The sequence below is a fragment of the Leopardus geoffroyi genome, chromosome X (assembly GCF_018350155.1).
Source record: "Leopardus geoffroyi isolate Oge1 chromosome X, O.geoffroyi_Oge1_pat1.0, whole genome shotgun sequence".
Lineage (NCBI taxonomy): Eukaryota > Metazoa > Chordata > Mammalia > Carnivora > Felidae > Leopardus > Leopardus geoffroyi.
In genome coordinates this window covers 84,328,670-84,350,235 of record NC_059343.1, presented here as the reverse complement: position 1 = coordinate 84,350,235, position 21,566 = coordinate 84,328,670, and the positions used below count along the sequence as shown (strand labels likewise).

At 42.3% G+C, this 21,566-nt stretch overlaps 1 long non-coding RNA gene across 2 annotated transcripts in view; it reads left to right on the top strand.

The window, feature by feature from the left end:
* LOC123594922 overlaps positions 1-19,649 on the top strand; it is a 35,028-nt gene extending 15,379 nt beyond the window's left edge. For both annotated transcript variants that reach the window (XR_006710944.1, XR_006710943.1), the window contains one exon: positions 11,335-19,649. This is a non-coding gene — a long non-coding RNA (uncharacterized LOC123594922). The remainder of the gene's footprint in view (positions 1-11,334) is intronic.
* The last annotated feature ends 1,917 nt before the right edge of the window (positions 19,650-21,566 follow it).

Below are 21,566 nucleotides of genomic sequence, written 5' to 3'. Positions count from 1 at the left end.
GAACTTGTCCATTTCTTCCAGGTTGTCCAATTTGTTGGCATATAATTTTTCATAGTATTCCCTGATAATTGTTTGTATCTCTGAGGGATTGGTTGTAATCATTCCATTTTCATTCATGATTTTCTCTATTTGGGTCATCTCCCTTTTCTTTTTGAGAAGCCTGGCTAGAGGTTTGTCAATTTTGTTTATTTTTTCAAAACACCAACTCTTGGTTTCGTTGATCTGCTCTACAGTTTTTTTTAGACTCTATATTGTTTATTTCTGCTCTGATCTTTATTATTTCTCTTCTTCTGCTGGGTTTGGGGTGTCTTTGCTGTTCTGCTTCTATTTCCTTTAGGTGTGCTGTTAGATTTTGTATTTGGGATTTTTCTTGTTTCTTGAGATAGGCCTGGATTGCAATGTATTTTCCTCTCAGGACTGCCTTTGCTGCGTCCCAAAGCGTTTGGATTGTTGTATTTTCATTTTCGTTTGTTTCCATATATTTTTTAATTTCTTCTCTAATTGCCTGGTTGACCCACTCATTCGTTAGTAGGGTGTTCTTTAACCTCCATGCTTTTGGAGGTTTTCCAGACTTTTTCTGTGGTTGATTTCAAGCTTCATAGCATTGTGGTCTGAAAGTATGCATGGTATAATTTCAATTCTGGTAAACTTATGAAGGGCTGTTTTGTGACCCAGTATATGATCTATCTTGGAGAATGTTCCATGTGCACTCCAGAAGAACGTATATTCTGTTGCTTTGGGATGCAGAGTTCTAAATATATCTGTCAAGTCCATCTGATCCAATGTCTCATTCAGGGCCCTTGTTTCTTTACTGACCGTGTGTCTAGATGATCTATCCATTTCTGTAAGTGGGGTGTTAAAGTCCCCTGCAATTACCACATTCTTATCAATAAGGTTGCTTATGTTTGTGAGTAGTTGTTTTATATATTTGGGGGCTCCGGTATTCGGCGCATAGACATTTATTATTGTTAGCTCTTCCTGATGAATAGACCCTGTAACTATTATATAATGTCCTTCTTCATCTCTTGTTACAGCCTTTAATTTAAAGTCTAGTTTGTCTGATATAAGTATGGCTACTCCAGCTTTCTTTTGGCTTCCAGTAGCATGATAAATAGTTCTCCATCCCCTCACTCTCAATCTAAAGGTGTCCTCAGGTCTAAAATGAGTCTCTTGTAGACAGCAAATAGATGGGTCTTGTTTTTTTATCCATTCTGATACCCTATGTCTTTTGGTTGGCGCATTTAATCCATTTACATTCAGTGTTATTATAGAAAGATACGGGTTTAGAGTCATTGTGATGTCTGTATGTTTTATGCTTGTAGTGTTGTCTCTGGTACTTTGCCTCACAGGGTCCCCCTTAGGATCTCTTGTAGGGCTGGTTTAGTGGTGACAAATTCCTTCAGTTTTTGTTTGTTTGGGAAGACCTTTATCTCTCCTTCTATTCTAAATGACAGACTTGCTGGATAAAGGATTCTCGGCTGCATATTTTTTCTGTCTAGCACACTGAAAATCTCGTGCCAATTCTTTCTGGCCTGCCAAGTTTCAAAAGAGAGATCAGTCACGAGTCTTATAGGTCTCCCTTTATATGTGAGGGCACGTTTACCCCTTGCTGCTTTCAGAATTTTCTCTTTATCCTTGTATTTTGCCAGTTTCACTATGATATGTCGTGCAGAAGATCGATTCAAGTTCCGTCTGAAGGGAGTTCTCTGTGCCTCTTGGATTTCAATGCCTTTTTCCTTCCCCAGTTCAGGGAAGTTCTCAGCTATGATTTCTTCAAGTACCCCTTCAGCACCTTTCCCTCTCTCTTCCTCCTCTGGGATACCAATTATGCGTACATTATTTCTTTTTAGTGTATCACTTAGTTCTCTAATTTTCCCCTCATACTCCTGGATTTTTTTATCTCTCTTTTTCTCAGCTTCCTCTTTTTCCATAACTTTATCTTCTAGTTCACCTATTCTCTCCTCTGCCTCTTCAATCCGAGCTGTGGTGGTTTCCATTTTGTTTTGCATTTCATTTAAAGCGTTTTTCAGCTCCTCGTGACTGTTCCTTAGTCCCTTGATCTCTGTAGCAAGAGATTCTCTGCTGTCCTCTATACTGTTTTCAAGCCCAGCGATTAATTTTATGACTATTATTCTAAATTCACTTTCTGTTATATTATTTAAATCTTTTTTGATCAGCTCATTAGCTGTTGTTATTTCCTGGAGATTCTTCTGAGGGGAATTCTTCCGCTTGGTCATTTTGGATAGTCCCTGGCATGGTGAAGACCTGCAGGGCACTTCCCCTGTGCTGTGGTGTATAACTGGAGTTGGTGGGCGGAGTCGCAGTCAGACCTGATGTCTGCCCCCGGCCCACCGCTGGGGCCACAGTCAGACTGGTGTGTGCCTTCTCTTCCCCTCTCCTAGGGGCGGGATTCACTGTGGGGTGGCGTGGCCCGTCTGGGCTACTTGCACACTGCCAGGCTTGTGATGCTGGGGATCTGGCGTATTAGCTGGGGTGGGTAGGCAAGATGCACAAGGGCAGGAGGGGCAGGCTTAGCTCGCTTCTCCTTAGGTGATCCACTTCAGGAGGGGCCCTGTGGCAGCGGGAGGGAGTCAGATCCGCTGCCGGAGGTTTGGCTCCTCCGCAGAAGCACAGAGTTGGGTGTTTGCGCGGAGCGAGGAAGTTCCCTGGCAGGAACTGGTCCTCTTTGGGATTTTGGCTGGGGGATGGGCGGGGGAGATGGCGCTGGCGAGCGCCTTTGTTCCCCACCAAACTGAGCTCTGTCGTCCGGGGGCTCAGCAGCTCTCCCTCCCTTTGTCCTCCAGCCTTCCCGCTTTCCGAGCAGAGCTGTTAATTTATGACCTCCCAGACGCTAAGTCGCGCTTGCTGTTGGAACACAGTCCGTCAGGCCCCTCCGCTTTTGCCCGCCAGACTCTGGGGCTCTGCTTGGCCGGTGAGCCGCCCCTCCGCCCCGGCTCCCTCCCGCCAGTCCGTGGAGCGCGCACCGCCTTGCCGCCCTTCCTACCCTCTTCCGTGGGCCTCTCGTCTGCGCTTGGCTCCGGCGACTCCGTTCTGCTAATCCTCTGGCGGTTTTCTGGGTTATTTAGGCAGGTGTAGGTGGAATCTAAGTGATCAGCAGGACGCGCGGTGAGCCCAGCGTCCTCCTACGCCGCCATCTTCCCTCCTCCCAGGGGCTATTTTTAAACCCTGTTGGCTTAGTTAATCAGGGAGCATGGCAACGAGCTCATCTAGAGGCTGTTGATGTGGGTCACAAAAAAGGATATCATCCATATAGTGATAAATGATCAAAGAAGGAAACCGCGTCCTAATCGACTCTAATGCTTTATTGGCATAAAATTGGTGTATTGTTGGGCTATTAAACATCCCTTGGGGTAGGACTCTCCAGTGGTAATGGGGTGATGGCCGGCAGTGATTAACAACAGGAATGGTAAAGGCAAATTTCTCTCTATCTTGTTCAGCTAAGGGGATTGTGAAAAAGCAGTCTTTTAAATCAATAATAAATCAGCCAATTTTGAGGCAACATGGAGGGAGAGGGGGTTCCTAGCTGTAAGGGACCAAAAGGCTCAATTACTGCATTAATAGCTCTGAGATCACGAAGAAGTCGCCACTTGCAAGTTTCTTTTGGAACACAAAAGATAGGAGTATTCCAAGGGCTATTACTAGGCTCTATATGCCCATTTTTTTAATTGTTCATCTACTAATTATTGGAGATGAATCAATTGGCCCCTTTTATTGGACACTGCTCAACCTATACGGGTTTGTTAGTTTTCCATTTTAATGGGAGGGGCTCAATTTGAGCAGTGGCTAGGAAAAACTTGTTTTAAGATGAATATTCCATTGACTCAATAAGTCTCTTCCCCATAAATTGATAGGGATACTCATCGCATAGGGCTGTATGTAGACTATTTGGTCATCGGGCCCTAAACATTTGCAAAAGGTCAGACTTTGTCGGGAAGGCTGGCTGCCTCCAACTCCAACTAGGGTGGCCGTAGGGACAGTAGCCCAGTGAGGCCATTGTGAGGGGGATATAACGGTTACATCAGCCCCTGTATCAATTAACCCTGAGAAAAGTTTATCTTTGATCTTTATTTGCAAGAGAGGTTTGTCTTGAGAAATGTTGGCGAGCCAGTATTGTTCTAAAGGCGAGTTTGTGCTCCCAAACTTGCCTTCTCTTCTAGGTTTGTTCGCAGCTCCAGGGACCCAATAAGGAAGGATAAGGAGTTGAGCCAATCGCTGGCCTTTGTTAATGGTTATTAATTTGGAGGCCTGCGCCATAATTTTAATTTCCCTGGTGAAATCACTATCAATCACCCCTGGAAGAACTAGAAGTCTGGCTTTGGTAGGGCTACATCTTCCAAGAAAGAGACCAACATAGCCTTTGGGAAGCAGGCCAAATATGCCAGTAGGGATGAGGTATACATGCCCAAACTGATTAAGTGTGATGGTCTCCTGGGATTCTAAATCTAATCCTGTGCTTCCTTTGGTGGCAGCACATAGGGACCCCATGGGTTTAAGTAGCCCAGGCCTTGGGTGGGGGAGGGTGACGTTTCTTGTGGGCAGAAAGAAGCCATCCCCTCCCTTTGTTGTCCTGGGTGTGGAGGGGGGCACACGTTTGGGAGTTTCCCAAACTGAGGGGGCGACTGTCTTCATCAAATTTAGATCTACAGTTATTTGCCCAATGATTCCCTTTCTTGCATCGAGGACACAATCCCGGCAAGAGGGAGGTTTGGGGAGTGTTTATAAAGGGGCAATCCTTTTTTAAGTGTCCCACTTTTCCACAGCCAAAACAGGTTGGGTTAGATTGTTTGAGGGCCAAGGCAAGTAGCATTGTTTTGTGGGGTTCTGTTCCCACAGTTTGACAGGCTTTAACATATTCACTGATAGTGGCTGCAGGGCTACTTGCATTGGGTTTGATATGCTTAAGAACTCTTTTGCAATCCTCATTAGCATTTTCAACAGCCAGGGAAAGAAACATTGATTCGGTTGCTTCCATATTATCAAGCTGTCTTTGAATAGCTTCTTGGAGGTGATTAATAAAAGACATATAGTTTTCAGTGGCCCCTTGTCGGATATTAGTAAAGAACCATGATGATTTTCCTGAAAGGGGGATTTTATGAAATCCCGTCACACTACATCAGTGCATTGCTCCCTGACGATGATCGGGAGTTGAGCTTGCTGCCTTGGTTGGACATATTGCCCTGTGCCAGACAATTGTTCAAAAGTCACTGGAATAGCAGCATCGAGGTTCTGCATAGCACGAGTGATGAAATTCCTGAGCAAAGACAGCATATTGGGCCGGGGTCAGGAGAGAGTTCCAGTCCCAGGCACACATGGAATAAGGCAAACAGTTTCCAAAATCCCGATCGTAAAAGGGCTATGAAGGCGGTAGAGTTGAACTGCCTTCTGTAATTCTTTTACTATTTGGAAGGGCAGGCTTTCATGGACATATTGTCCATTTTGCCTGACAACGGGAAGCAGGTGGAATTCACCGGCCTTATGGGCTTCTTTAAGGCACTTTTGCATTGGGAAAAGGACCTTATCAGAGCAGGTTGATGAGGTGTTTTGAGGCTCGATATCGTCCCACCCTTTTGGGGGAGGGGGAGTATCTTTTTGCTGTAGAGATGCCAGAGGCACAGCCTGATTATGGGGGGGGGGGCGAGGTTTTTCCTTCTTTTTAGATAACTCTATGTTTTCACCTACATCCTCCGGGCTCAGTGGGAGAAGGGCAGTGCAGACGATGGATCAGGTGAGGATTACCTGGGGGGTGGGGGTGGGGGGACATTAGCCCCTTCAGAATGCCTGGCCTTTAATGTTTTCCCTGCTCATTCCCTCACGTCAAGATCACAAGTTCCTTGTTCTGGAAGCCAACGGCAATTCTGTTGGACAGTCAGAAATAATTTAAAGAGAGCCTTATAATTTAGAGTCATTCCTGCTGTCTCTCCTAGTGACTGAAGAATTCGAATATAGCGCTTTTGTTCAGGGGCTGGGGAGTTTCCCATGGGAGATCTCTCAAAAAGTTCCATGGCAGTGAATCCTAATATAGTTTCGCTTTATCCCTTACCTCTTCAGGCAGAGACTGTAACTGATGTGTTTTTTTTTTTTTTCCTCTCCCTTTCTTGGAGCTCCTTAATCATTCCACGGCATCCTGCAGTCCTTGTGTGGCACCGCCTTATCACTTTGGCTCCTTGTCCACGTTGGCCCATAGTCCCCTTTCCTTCTATCACATCAGGGTCACCATCTGTCGTAGACTCCAAGTCTAAAGTTCTTTCTTGTCTAGCAAGAAAGTGGGACACAGGATTAAAAGCGAGAGATGGCTAATATCCAGGAAAAGACAAGAGCCATGAATGAGGGTCCTTGTCCCATTTTTATTAGGATCAGAAGGCTTACAAACATGGTGCTGGACATGCTCAAAGAGACAATGAATCTGTGAACATTAACTCATGGACGTGAGGGAAAGGGGGTCTTGAATATAATCAGGGTTAGAGGTTTGGGTTAATACAAAACAAAATCCTGGTGCCGGGCACGGTGGCACGTGCCTGTAATCCCAGCCACCCAGGTGGCTTAGGCAGGAGGATCGCTTGAGCCCAGGAGTTCTGGGCTGTAGTGCACTATGCCCATCGGGTGTCCACACTAAGTTCGGCATCAATATGGTGACTTCGCGGGAGTGGGGGACCACCAGTGTAGATTGCTTTAAGTAGTATAGACATTTTAATAATATTTGTTCTTCCAATCCATGAGCATGGAATGTTTTTCCACTTCTTTGTGTCATCCTCAAATTCTTTCATCAGTGTTTGTAGTTTTCAGAGTACCTCTTTCCTTAGGTTAATTTCTAGGTATCTTATTATTTGGGGCGTAATTCTATATATGTAATTGATTTCTTGATTTCTCTCTCTGTTGCTTCACTATTGGTGTATACAAATGCAACAGATTTCTTTCTTGTTTGATTTCAAGTTTTTATTTAAATTCTAGTTACTTAACACATATGAAAAAATTAGTTTTAGCCGTAGAATTTAGTGACTCAACATTTGCATATAACACTCAAATCTCATCACAACAAGTGCTCTCCTTAATACCCATCACTCATTTGGCCCATCCACCACCCACCTCCCTCCACCAACCCTGTTTTTTCTCTAAAGTTAGCTGTCTATTATGGTTTGCTTCCCTCTCACTTTTGTTTCTCTTCCCCTATGTTCATCCTTTTTTTCTTTAAAAAAAAATGTGTATTTATTTTGGGAAAGACAGTGCATGAGTGGGGGGAGGGTCAGAGAGAGGATAGAGAGAACCCCAGACGAGCTCCATGGTGTCAGCACAAAGCCCCACACGGGGCTTGATCCCATGAACCATGAGATCACGACCTGAGCCAAAATCAAGAGTTCAATGCTTCACTGACTGAGCCACCCAGGGGTCCCCATCTACTTTTCTTCTTTAATTCCACATATGAATGAAATCATATGGTATCTGTCTCTTATTTCACTTAGCATAATGCACTATAGCTCCATCCACAGATTTCTGTACATTGATTTTGTGTCCTATGACTTTACTGAATCTGTGTATCAGTTCTAGCAATCTTTTGTGGAGTCTTTCAGGTTTTCTATAAAGAGTATCATGTCACCTGCAAATGCTGAAAGTTTGACCTCTTTCTTGCCAATTTGGATACCTTTTATTTCTTTTTGTTGTCTGATTGCTGTGGCTAGGATTCCCATACTATGTTAAATAACAATGATGATAGTGGACATCCCTGTCTTGTTCCTGACCATAGAGGAAAATCTCTCAGTTTTTCACCATTGAGGATGATGTGGACTGTGGGTTTTTCATATATGGCCTTTATTAGGTTGAGGCATGTTCCTTTAACACTCCTTTCTTGTTTTTTGTTTTTTTTAATCATGAATGGATGTTGTACTTTGTCAAATGTGTTTTTTTCTGCATCTATTGAAAATATCATGGTTCTTAGCCTTTCTCATATTAATGTGATGTGCCTTTTGTATTGACACGATGTGTGTGTGTTTGCATGTCCTCCTCCAGCTCTACTACCTCACTACACACTCACAGTTGCAGCTTTAGTCTCAGGTAAGCCTGGAGCTGGACTTCCAATCTCAGGTTTAGATATCCCAGAAATAGTGTTTATATTCTAAGAAAGTGATATATACAGATGATTATTCCAATTAAGGGAAAATCCAAAAAGCTGGCTGATTCCATGAAGTCAGTCTCCCAACCTCCATCCTCCCTCTTCCTTGCCATGTACCCTTGGTCTGAGACTCTAAGAGCTGTCATCCTGGATCTCACCACCAGGTGCCATGACATTTATCTCCATTTTTATCGTTCTCTTTTAATTGAAAGAAGTACATGCTGAAGAGACTATAAAAACAATCATGAAAAGGTTTGTTTACCACGATACCAAGTCTGCTTGGAACTTCATATGTATATTAAAGCAGTTCCATTTGCTATTGACCCCAAACTGCATCATGCTCATTGATTTCTCTATCCTCTCACCACTGTCAGCTAATGTGCAGTGTAGACTGTTCTGAGGGTGTCTACCAGAGAACAAAGCATTCATTCTTGATCACCCAACCCTTGTGTAAGCTGCCCACACCTCCTCACACACCATCTGTCATCCTTTCTGCATCACACAGGACACAGCTGCCCAGATTCCTCTCTGATGGCCCATCCAGTTTCAGCTCACTTATCCCCTGTTCTGACATGTACTGCCTTCACAAACCTGCCACTCAATGCCAAGGCACACCACTGCCACCTGGTGTTTCATCCTTTGCAGGCCCTAGAGTGTATGTTTTCACAATCCTTTTTACACCTAACAGTTCCTTCAGCCAGTGTTAGGATCAATTTGTATATATACAAATCTCGGATTTTAAGGGAGTTTGTTTGGTTCTTTTCTCCTCCATCCACCCCCTCCAACCTCCCCCTCCCTTCTCCTCCTTCTCTGCCTCCTCCTCCCTCCTCCTCCTCCTTCTCCTCTGCCTCCTCCTCCTCCTCCTTCTCCTCCTCCTCTTCCTCCTTCTTCTCCTTGCAGAAAATTTTTGGGAGCGGAGTTTAATGATGATGACACTTCAGTGCCATCTGCTGACAAAAACCTGAACAGCTGCTTGAACAATATGGTTATCCTTTGGTGCCATCTGGTGACAAAAACGTGAACAGCTGCTTGAACAATATGGTGATCCTTTGGTGCCATCTGGTGACAAAAACCGGAACAGCCGCTTGAACAATATGGTGATCCTTTGGTGCCATCTGGCGACAAAATCTTGAACAGCCGCTTGAACAATATGGCGATCCTTTGGTGCCGTCTGGTGACAAAAACCTGAACTGCTGCTTGGACAATATGGAACAGGAAAATGGGAAGGAGAGTCTGTGACATAAACTCACCAGACAGAGCTTTCTAAAATCAGGATGGAAAGTGTTGGGTACAGCATATTGGTGAACTCTCCCTGGACATTTTATATAAGTGAAATCATGCAATATGTGGTCTTTTGCATTTTTGGCTCCTTTCATCGAGTTCAACATTTTTCAAGTTTCATCCATACTGTCACACATATAAGTACTTCCTTTCTTTTTTTGTCAAATAATGTACCAAATTGTCTTTATTCTTTTATTAATTAGTATACATTCAAGCTGGTGCTATGTACATTTGTATACAAGTTTTTATGCAGACATATGTGGCCCTTTCTCCTGACTGTGTACCTAGGAGTGGGATTGCTGTGTCATATGGTAACTCTGGTGAAGTGTTTGTGGAACTGCCAGAATGCTGTCATGACCTTGTGTGTTGAGTGCGTGCATAGCCTGTTACTTTTCTCCCGAGGGTTCTGAGAAAGAAAAAAGGTTGAGGTGCCCTTCTCGTCACCTCACCTCTGGGAGGATGGGAGGGCATGATACCCATGAGACCTCACTGGATCACTGGAGCTATTGACTCTCATCGCAGGATTAAGGTGGTGTTTGTCTACTTTTTCCAATGTACAGTAACTATCACCCATTCATCTACTCTACTTTTTAGAAATGAAACAAAGTCAGCCCTGGGCTCTAGTGTGAGAGGTGGAAATAAGGTTCTCTTCATAGAGGCATGGTGTGTACATTTGGAATTATTTGATAAAGACAGTTTGTCTCTTATGAATTTTTATTAATTCAAACATTTTTTTACATTTATATTTATTTATATATTTCGATTCATGCATAGTGTTTGGTAGATTTTCTTTTTCATGGGCACATACCACAAGAAAGTCTAGCATCATGGTTTTTATGATGCATAAAATGAATTTTAAATAAACAGAAAACTCCAAGAGTTCTGTATACCCACTATTATATATCACCATCATTGTGTTGTCTAAATATGGTATATTAGAAAATGCACTTACATTTTTTTAAAATTTTAAATGGTTATTTATTTTCAAGAGAGAGAGGGGGGAAGATTGTGAGCAGGGCAGGGGCAGCAAGGGAGGGGCAGAGAGAGAGGGAGACACAGAATCAGAAGCAGGCCCCAGGATCCAAGCTGTCAGCACAGAGCCCAATGCGGGACTCAAACTCACGAGCTGTGAGATCGTGACCTGAGCTGAAGTTGGATGCTTAACCAACTAAGCCACCCAGACATCCCTAGAAAATGCATTTAGATAATATATTTAACCATGTCAGAGTTGGGAACATTATAATTTCACATGATTTTATTCCATACATGCGAATCCCTTGAGAAACAAACAAGCATACAACAGCAGACACATAAGACAGCTATTCCTAGAGTGACGATAAAAAAAAAATAATAATAATTATTGCTAAACTGAATGAAAAATATTTACAGAACCCTTTTCAGTGAAGCAAAAGCATGAGATATGTCATAGAAAATGTGAGCTTCATTTGAAAGCCCATTGTCTAAGGCACAGCCTTCCAGTTATGTGACTCTGACTCTATGGGAGGTATTTTAAAATTCTAGCTTTTATGTAACTCATCTTGTTCCAATGTGCTCCTTAACTATTTTCAAGCAATTACATTCTGTTCTGGGGTAAGGAATTCTTTTTTTTTTTTTCTTTCTAAACTCCTGTCTGTCTTCATTTGAACAATCATTTCAACATTTCTGATCTGTACATGTGACAAAAAAGTTGTTGAGCTGGAAATTGTATTTTCCACTGAAGCATGGGGAAATATGGTCTTCTTAGATGATGGATGAAGCCTGAGTAGGAGGGGAGGCACAGGGGTATGTGAATTTAGTATCCAGGAGAAGTATTTCTGTGCAAAGGTGAGAATATAAGTAAAGAGGACAGCCGTTAAAGATGTGGAGAGGGGTGCAGGGCTTTAAAGCATATATTTATTTATTTAATTAATTTATTTTTTTTTGACTAGGCTTCACATCCAGGGCAAACCCCAGTGCTGGTCTTGAACTCACAACCCAGAGGTCAACACCTGAGATGAGATAAAGAGTTGGACACTTGGACACTTAACCCATGCAGCCACCCAGGCCCACCTAAAGCATAATTTTAAGTGATCAATTATAAAAACTTGGAAGGTTGGAATTAAGGTTCTTTCATGGGAAAGAACCATATCTTTTCAGATTTAACATCTGAATTTACCACACCACCCTATTCAGATGCTTGGTCTTTATTTCTATTTTGGCGAAACCTAAACCTTAACCAAGGGGTGGTGTAGAATTTGGTCATAGTGCCTGGTTAACTGAATGAATGGGTGGATGGATACAGGATTATTTCAAACATGCCTTGGAAAGTCTTGGATTTTTACGTCCCAGGGCAGAGCTGTTCATGCAGCTGTCTAAAGCCGTAGTGTTGGGTGGCTGAGAGGATGCAGCTTCTCAAGACCCAGGAACCGATGGCTGCAAAATGGGAAGCATTTCAAGTGTGGAAGACCGGCATACACTTCATGGCTGCCATAGAAACGTGACTCTGTTGTGACAACCATGATGACTTTTCAATACAGAGACGGATTGGGAAGAAGAGGGGCCTTCAAGTGTTTGGAGCTTAGCTGAAGGTGTGGGTCCCCTCAGTGGAGCTGATCTGTCCCAGAGTCTGGGGAGACAAAGGAATCCAGGTCCAAGTCTCCTCTTTCCTCCTTTGGAGCTCGGCACCCAGAGTGTCTCATGGGTAAACCTGTTGGGGTCTGGTCTGGGTCCAGTGAGTGTGGGTCCTGCTCCAGGGGTGTCCTGGAGCTACTGTCCTGTGAAGGCAGGGGTGCGGGAGGGAAGGCAGATAATGAATATGCACCTGGCTTCCCTTCTGCAGAATGGGGGTGTGAATGCTTCACCCACAGGGTCGCCGAGAACACTCGGTGATACACATGACCAAGTCCCTGGCCCTGTGATTACTGCAGGATCATGAATGCCTGTATGATTTCAGGCCACTTGTTACTCCTTTTCTTCTTTGTTGTTAGGGGATAGAAGAAAAAGGCCCGGTGAGAAGTTCATTGTAACATGTAGTTGTTATGATCACAGCCCACTTGTTGTGAAGTAGGGAAGCTGAAGGGGCTCCATTTTACAAGTGGTTTTTCTACCAGGCCCCATTTAGCCTGCCAGGCTCCACATTTGGCCTCTGAATAAGACAAAGAGCTATGTTCTCACTTCAACGGGGAAGCAAGAAAGTTAATCATTCTCTGAGATTTGTCGAAGGCCCCAGACACCTGATAACACCTAAGAAGAGCCAGATCCAAAACATGTTCCAGGACACTGGCTTCAAACAAACCTCAGCTGACGATGGCATCAATACCCCTACCTTTGGTAATTTATGAAATAACACCTATTGTTCACCTGACGCTTGCCTTTGATTGGACACTACCATGGATTCCCCTGGAACGTGTACCCTAAACCCTTTTTAAATACAAACTCCTAGCCCAAAGCAATGACAAGGCTCATTCTCCTTTCCTTTCTGAGTCTCCCCCAGGCACTCTGCTATTTTCTGTTCTTTCATGCTATTTGATAAACTCTGTTAGCACTTTCTCCAGCTAACGTTTGATTTCTACCACTTTTGAGGCCAAGGACCCTCTTGGCTGGTCCTGTGGTACCGTTCCCTGGGTTCTTGGACTCAGCTTGACTGCATCAGTATCAATGTCAGTGTCACTAGACTAGTGCCTAGCATGCTGCTGGGCACATAGTTACTCTTGCAAATCATAGCGATAGCTGGATCTGTCTCTCCCTCTTCAGAACTTCATTCCATTGGCCACGCTCTTATCAGGTGCCGGAAGGAGACAGGTTATGAGGATCTGAGTCCTGGTGGCTGCTGAAACCTCTACCCCATATTCAAGGACAACAGTCCTCAGGAGACACTAACATTTCACATTCCTGGTGGGATATGATGCCTGGCACAAGTGAGTTCATAGACCTGAACAAAAGCATGTTGTGGAATAGCTCCTGTAAGGTTCAAAAACTAACCTAAAAGCAGAGAAACTACTTAAACCACGTCATGGGAGGAGAAGTTTAGCAGGTGGAATTTCAATCCACCAACAGGTGTGTTAGTAAATCTTGAGGCCCATCTTAGAGAATTCCTCATTTGTCTGAAAGGGACAAATTGTGCACCTGAAAATGACTTGGTCATTAACGTGCACTTGCAATAAATATATTTTTTCTGATTGCATAAATAATAATTAATGAATTCTATGTTTCCTCAGAACGATGTGAAAATAGGCATTTAGAAGGGTTCGTAGCAACTTGAAATCTTAACACAGATTCTTTCCTGGTTTGCTCGGTTTTACCCATACTACAAAGAAAAAAATTAAGGGCCTAAAATTTTTGTAGTGTGAGTTAAAAGTGTCACTTACAAGACTTCGGAATTTTTATAATAATAATTACCAACGTGTCTTCCCTGCTATCATGATACCCAGAATTTTCCCTTATACAAATCAGAAGTTGTTAAATGTCAGTATGATTATATTCCTGGTACGTGACGTTTTAAGTTCAGTACTCATGGACCACAGTTTCCCTCAACATGCCATGTCCCCAAGCAACTATTTAGTATTTTTGTCAATAGATTAGTTTTGATTGTCTGTAACTTTGTGTCAATCGTTGCATTTTATTTTTATCTGGCTTATTATACTCAGGCATTTATTCATTTATTAACAGTTCCATTATCTTTTATTTGACATGAATATATAAAACACTATTGATGAGAAGCTACTTTGACTCATCATGGGCAAAGAAATTTAGCAAGTAGAATTGCATTCCATCAGCAACTACACGTTGTGCAGTAGCCTTTGAAGCCCATCTTACAGGTGCCTGATTGCTGAAAAGCAATAGATTATACAGATGGAGACAGAAGTTGGTCTTTATAGGCATGTGTAATAAATGTCGCTAATGTTTTGCTAAGAAAAAAAAAAACTAAGTATGCAAAGGGCCACATATAGTATGATTCCATTTTTTATGAAATACTTAGTGGGAGGCCCTCAATATGCTGTACCCAATAAATTACCCTCTTTCCATTCTGACTTTCAGAAGCTCTGGTAGGTTTGAGTCACAGTCCCTCCCTCTTATCTTTCCTGTGATGTTCAACAGCAGTTCAGGCTTTTGTCATAAGATGGCACCAAAGTACCACCATCATTAAACTTCTCTTCTAAGAAGTGTCTGCAAGGAGTAAAAACGTAACAATAATATCCCCTAAACCCAGGTTTTGTACATAAACAAGAGAATTTTAATTTTTTTCTGAAAAAGAAAAAAAAAAAACCTTGTAGGTGTAAAGGAAAATTGTTAAAACATATACTCCATTTTCCCCATTGAGGAGGATATTAACTGTGAGCCTTTCATATGTGGCTTTTATGATGTCGAGGTATGTTCCCTCTTACCCCTACTTTCTTAAGGGTTTTTATCAAGAACTGATGCTCTATTGTGTCAAATGTTTTTTTCTGCAGTTTTTGGAAAGGATTATAGAGTTCTTTATTCCAGAGCCTGCAGACTTTGAACACCTGGTGGCAGTAGTGCACCTTGACAATCAGTGGCAGGTATTCCAAGGGTGGTACAGGTGTCTAACCTGTAGGTGACTGAGTAGGTGACTCAGAGAGGATGGGGGTGTCAGAGCTGGATCTGGGCAGCTATGTCTTGTGTCATGGACAGGGAATGATAGAGAGGAAAAGAAGGTCTGAGCAGCCTCTACAAGGTTGGAGAAATGGAGGGTGAACACCCTGTTCTCTGATAGGGAACTTCTGTACAGTCCACACTACACAACAGCTGACAGTGATGAGGAAAGAGATAAATCAATGATTATGATGAAAGTTAGGGTCAACAACAAATGGAACTTTTTTAACATACTTATGACATACTTATACATAATTGTAACATACTTGCATACATACTTAGTGCACTGACCATGGTGTCCTCAATAAGAGATACCTGAGTGCCTTGATTAATTGCTTCAGAGGAATGTGGAAGCCTTTCAAGCACAAATGATTAACTGCTGAGCACCAGCTTCTTCTGCATATATCCCTCACCATTTCCTCGCACCTTCCCCTTAAAAAACCTTCTGCTTTTCCTGGACAGGGAAGATGGTCTTTGCAAAGTTATTCTGCCATTTTCCCAGGTTGCTGGCTTCCTGAATAGTGCAACTTTTCCTTTCTCACCATCACTTGTCTCTTGAGCATTGGCTTTTGGTGGGAGATGCAGGAGAGAAGCATCAAGGGAAAAGACTTCAAAAGGGAAGGGCTGGAGAAGGTGCAAGGCCTTAGGACATGTTTACACAGCTGAACATGGCTGCTGCTCATAAGGAATGCCTAGAGCCATTAACATTGTCCAGGGATGGATCCTCCCTCACACCTGAGCCTTCCTTAGTCTTATAGAAACCAATTAACTCGAAATTCAACCTTGAAAAGCTAAACCGTTAGATTGATTAACACACTTGCTTAGCTGACTTTATGCACATAGTCTTTAGCAATTATCCTAATAAAAAGAAGCTTCATTCTGGAGTCAGGGCCTCATTCAGACTCAAGAATGAGGACCTTCACTTAACTGAATTTTGTTTGCACACTCATCTTTTGCGATTCTGGCCATACTCCCTGCAACTGCTTTTGAGCTGTCTTAAAGATTTGCTGATTTCCCTAAGTCTGCAGTCACCATCCAATACTTCCCTTTCCCTCTTCTTTTCAGCTTCATTATTTTCATAATTTTATCTTCTACATCACTGATTCACTCCTCTGCTTTGTGCATCCTTCGTTGTCATGGCATTCATTCAGGTTTGCATCTTGGTTATAGCATTTTTTATTTCAACCTGACTAGTTTTTAGTTCTTTTATCTCTTCAGTAAGGGATTCTCTAAGGGATTCTCTATGCTTTTTTCAAGCCCAGCTACTATCCTTATAATTTTTGTTTGAAATTCCCTTTCAGACATCTTAATGTGAATTGATTAAATGCCTGTTCTCTCTCTTGGGGTTAATTCCTCCATCTTGTGATTTTGAGGTCAATTTAAAAAAAAAACATGAATGTAGATCCTTGGTGTGGGTTGTTCTCCTTCTTAGAGAAGTTTGATCCAAATCAATCAATCAATCAATCAATCAATTAATAATGAAATAAATCATTAAAAATAAGTAATTGCTTTTCCTATACTCAAAAAATTTGTAAATAAAACCCAAAGGAACCTAGATCATGCTTCCCATAGAGTTCAAGCTTTGAAGCACTCTATGATTCACCAGTAGAGTTGGTGTATGTGAGGGGCTTGTGTTGGACTTCTAGGGGTGGGGCCTGTTGTGTTGATTCTTAGGCGGGACTTGCCCTAATGGAGATGCACTTGCAGGGAGCAACTCTGGCCTTCACCTGGTGGCACTGTTTGCTCACTGAAGTAAGTCAGTGTTGATGGGTGTGGAGGGGGGGAAATGGTGTTGCCCTGCTCTCTTGTCTCTGAAGCAGGGCGCTCAGGCCTGCCACTCCATAGAAAGCCTGAACATAAGATCAAACAATCACCCCTCTTGTGTCCCTGGCTGCTGTCATATCCCTGCCTTAATCTTGTCTTTATTTCAGCTGTCTGCCTGCCAGGCAACACAGTACTCTCATGTTTTATCTCAGGCACAGTTGGGTCTCAAAACTCCAAACTTCAGAGACCCCCATGGCATAGACCTGCACTGATACTCTAGGAGAGGGTCTTGCTGTGCTGTGGCTGAGTGTTGGTTTGTCCCAGAAAATAGCTGGGTGACCCTGCAGGGCTTGGAGTTTGTGGTAAAGCATAGCAGAAAGATGGCACCAAGGCTCACTGCCCTCACCAGGCATCTTTGTTCTTATGCTGATGAATCACACAGGTTAATGGCACCCATAGGTTCTTTTGTCTCCAGACAGGCAGTGCCCCCTTCCTAAATGCACTCCAAGATTGGTACAGTTTCTCCCAGTGTGACCCAGGGCATTCTCAGACCATGCTGCCCGCTCCTGGGTCCTCACCTTCCTTCTCCACTGGGATACCACTAAACCCACCAGGTGTGACCCTGTTGATGGCACAGACCTCTAAATCTTAAGACTTGGTACTCTGTTGCTTACTTAAAAATGTGCGGTATTTAACCCCTCTCCTCCACCCAGTTATGGCTTTAGGGAAGAGTTTTCTTGTGCAATCCCCTATGCATGTTTCCACATTTTTTATTACTCTCTCAATCCTCTCTCTGTGATCAGGGCTCCCTCCCCTCTACAGCACCGATGGCTCATTTCTCCCCCAAACCAACTCTCCACGGTTCCTACCGTCACCAGGGTCGTTGTTTTTCTACTTGTAGATGTGCAGGTTTGTTCTCTCAATCCTCAGATTGATTTCTTGGGTGTTCAGAATTATTTGATATTTATCTAGCTGTATTCAAGGGACGAGGGAAGCTTAGGGTTGCCCTCCTCTTCCACCATCTTAACCCATCTCCATGGTATTGTATGGAATCTATACATCAGTTTGAGGGAATAGACATCTTAACAATACTGAGTCTTCTGACCCCTCAAGAGGACATGTCCCTCCATTTATTTAGGCCACTGTTTAATTTCTCTCAGCAATGTTTAGCAGTGTTGAGTACAGGTCTTGCACATCTGTGGGCCTCCATGTTTTACATAGGGTATGCCTATGTCATTCATACTTTTTGATGTTCTTGTCAATGACTGTTTTTATTACTATTTCTAGGCATTATATTTTCACTTAACTGTTAATATCCAAATGTTGCCGGGGAATATCTTTGGTTGAAAGCACACATTACTCAGGATACTTGGCTATTAGCACCTATAGTAGTCAGAGGTTACTGGAGGAACAGAACCAATGAGATGTTGATATATAGATAGAAATTTATATTAAGGAATTGAGTCAAGAGGAAGTGGAGGCTAGGCAGAATCTGATAGGAAACTTTGACAAGTTGGAGACTCAGGAAAGAGTTAGAGTTGGAATCTGAATATTGTCTGCTGGGGAACAACAGGTGCTGATGTGAAGTCAAAGGCAGTCTTTGGGCAGAATTCCCTTTGACTCAAGGGAGATCAACCCTTTGTTCAATTCAGGACTTCAATTTATCATTTGAGGTCCAATCACATTAATGGAGGATTAATTGCTTTACTGAAGTGTACCCATTCAAATGTAAATCTTACTCAAAGGCATCTTACAGAAATATCCAGAACAATGCTTGAACAAATATATGAACACTATGGTCTTCCCACGTTGGCACATTAAAAATACCATCATATTCATTTGACTAGATTTCCATAGAGGTTTTTAGATATCATTGGCAATGTACTGAACCTAGGGAGTAAAATATCCTTCAGAAAATTGTACAGGTGGTCTCTAGAAAATCGGTCACTAATATGAAACAGTTCAGTAACTTTCAACTTTCAACCTACACCCACAACTGCATTACTTCCTGTGCAGTCACCCAGGTTTCCAGGAGTCATGGTCAAGCTTAGACTAAACTTTCATGGGATGGAGTCCACTTGAGGTAATATCTCACCACCCCATGAGGTGGGCACTAACATCCATCCTGTTTCCGGGGGCGTTTTGAGTAATCCAGTCGAGGTATCAAGAGAAATAAGATGTGGATACTAGTGGTTGAATTGGATGGGCAGTGCCCGGCACACAGTAGACATCTAATATACATTTAATTATGTGAGACATAGATGTAGGTGTAAGTAGGAAATGAAACTATGTATATGTTCTTTCATTCTTTTTATACACATAGAAATTTTTCAGAGCATTGGGGTCACACTTTTGTCATTGTTTCAACCGGTTTTAAGAAAATTTTTGTCTTGTTATCTAAAATAATGTCTTTTAATTGGGAAAAGATAAACTGTAGAAAATGAAAAAGATGCCTCTGTGTAGATGTGTATGACCCTGCAGTGGGTCTTCTGCAAAGTGGGCAATTGAAATTTACCTTACACAGCTACTGTGAGGAGAAGTGAACAAACCAATAAAACATATCCAACATGTAATATTGTGAAACTTCAGCAAATATGTGTGGGGTCACTCCTGCGGTCTCTTCATAGCAAAAGAGATGACTTAACCGTGAAAAACTCATAGACATCATTGGGATTTGGTGCAGCAAGGAAGGAAATGTGCACATATTATATGCTGGGTTAGCTTTAGTACCATTTATTTGTAGATGAGTTACCTGATTATGGTGAAGAAGAGGAAACACTCCATCCCCTAAAACTGTTCGTTTGTGTGTGCAACATAGTTATTTGACATTCATATTTGTATTGTGAAAAAATCACCACAATAAATCTATCTTACATCCATCACTTTACATAGCTACAGATTTTTGTGTGTGTGATGAAAACTTTCAAGATGCACTCTCTTAGCAACTTTCACATACACAATACACTATTAACGATAGGACCATGCTGTACATGACATCCTCATGACTTATTTATTTCATAAGAGGAAGTTTGTACCTCTTGACTTATTTATTTTATAAGAGGAAGTTTGTACCTCTTGACTTCTTTCCCATTTTTGCCCACTTCTTGGCCACTGCCTAAAGCAACCACCAATGTGTTCTCTAAATACATAAGGTCTTTTTTCAGCTTCCTTTTTTTTCTTTTAAATACCACATGTGAGGTCATATGCTGTTTATCTTTCTTTGTCTGACTTATTTCATTTTAGCATTTTGCCCTTGATATCCATCCATGATGTTACAAATGACAAGATCTTATTCTTTTTTATAGCTGAAAAATATTCCATTGCATATATCAAATCTTCCCTATCCATTTATCCATTGATGGACAGTGAAATTGTTTCCATATCTTAACTATTGTAAGTAATGCTTCAGTGAACCTTGCTGATTTTTATGTAATCCCTTCAGTGAGTCATATCCCATGGCACACATCATATTTTTATTTTGAGTAGATACACGTGGGATATTAATATATGCATCCCATTGTTGAAGTAAATCTCTACCCCATAGATTAATGGCAATGTTAGCCACACAGGGTTTAAGAGTTGCTCTTTGATCCTCGTGCCTTTTACATCAACCTCCCCCAGAAATGTAATCTTATCCAGTCAATGAGCAATGCTGGTAATGGCTACTATTGCCCACGAAAGAATATTATGTCCAATGTGTTACTCTCCAAACAGAAGTCAGAGTTCAACAGTCGCTAATTGTTGGGCCTTGCCTTCCTTCATGTGCCTAGTGGATTGATGGTGTAGGGGCCTCTTTTGTAAGGACACTTAATCCCCTTGCTTTTCTCCTCTAAAGAAAAGTCACCTTGCAGTAACAATCGTTTTCTCTTACTAATCACTTTCCTGTCCCACCTTCCTTGTATTAAAACCTTCCATTTTGTACATCTCATAGGAGCACCCCTCTATTTGCTTGATGTACTGGTACCTAATCCATTAATTATTTAATACAGCTAATTAGACCTTTACAATTTACTCAGTTATAGTTTTGTTATTTTCCTTACTAAATGCTTTTCAATGTTTATCATAATTGGGAACGTTTCCTCCACCACTGGTTCAGGAGGAAATTCACTGGGCATATTTCTGTGGACAGAAGAGAGAGGATAGATTTGGGTCATACTGGTATATCAGGTATAAGAGGAACAGGGGGGAGCTGACCATCATGTGAAAAATGTATGAAAAACATGTGACTAAGTCAGGAAAATTAGATGTTGAGATCAGGTTCCAGTCTTGTGCTTGTCTTTGATAACTCCTTCTGTACTCTTTCTCCTGTGGGTGTGGGTCTGGGTCTCCACATCAGATGAACCCTCAGAGTACTAAATGTAATCTTCAGAGGACTAACTGGGAGGGACTACCATCCTAGGGATAAGACAAACACAAAATCAATTCCAAAATCTACCAAGCAACTTGACCACAGACCAAAGAGAAACTAGCACTTCTATTGACACCCATGAGAAAACCAAGACTGAAGGCACACAAGTGTTACTTCACTTTCCACTCTCTGGGAGTGAGGTCTCCTCTGGAGAAGGTAGTATCCTCTGAGTGCTATTGAAGACAATGGAGGTCTGGGTTACAAGTCGCCTCAGTTTCCCAGGGCAAAACCTTTACCCTCAACCAAATATTTTCTGTTTAGATCGCGGTTTCCAGGCTTCAAGATCAAGGTTGATCAAAACTACTTAGCATGGAGACTATTTGAGGCCATACATCATTGGGTGGACACTAACATCCATCCTGCTCCTTGTGGGCATTTTCAGTTATCCACATCTAG